Genomic DNA, 411 nt, shown 5'->3' on the forward strand with positions numbered 1-411 from the left:
GCACAGTGCTTTCAGAAGACAGACGTTTTCCCGGCCGATGGAGCGACACGCGATACTCGTTGCTCTATCGCTACTCCCGCGTTTCGATGTCATCGCGAAGACGCGACTGTCGCGATTCGAGTGAGCGTGCAGAGTTTTATACGTGATTTCCCGAAGATCTACGCGGGACATAAACATAATGCGCGTTTCCGTGGGGAAGATGCACACGCGAAATCGATATTCGTCGGGAGTAGACTGTTTCAAATCGAGCAGCAAATATCCGTGCGGTCGCGAAGTAGCGTTGTGGTACGCCTTTTTCAGAAACTTCGAATCATCCGGATAAACTTGACGCGCCAAGTGGCGAATTTGAGCGCGATCGCGAGGATTTTTGAATACCACGATATAATTGCAGTTGAGAGAAATATCCCGCTA

This window comes from Odontomachus brunneus, unplaced genomic scaffold (assembly GCF_010583005.1).
Source record: "Odontomachus brunneus isolate Ranch 3 - 2012 unplaced genomic scaffold, Obru_v1 Obru_scaffold_172, whole genome shotgun sequence".
NCBI lineage: Eukaryota > Metazoa > Arthropoda > Insecta > Hymenoptera > Formicidae > Odontomachus > Odontomachus brunneus.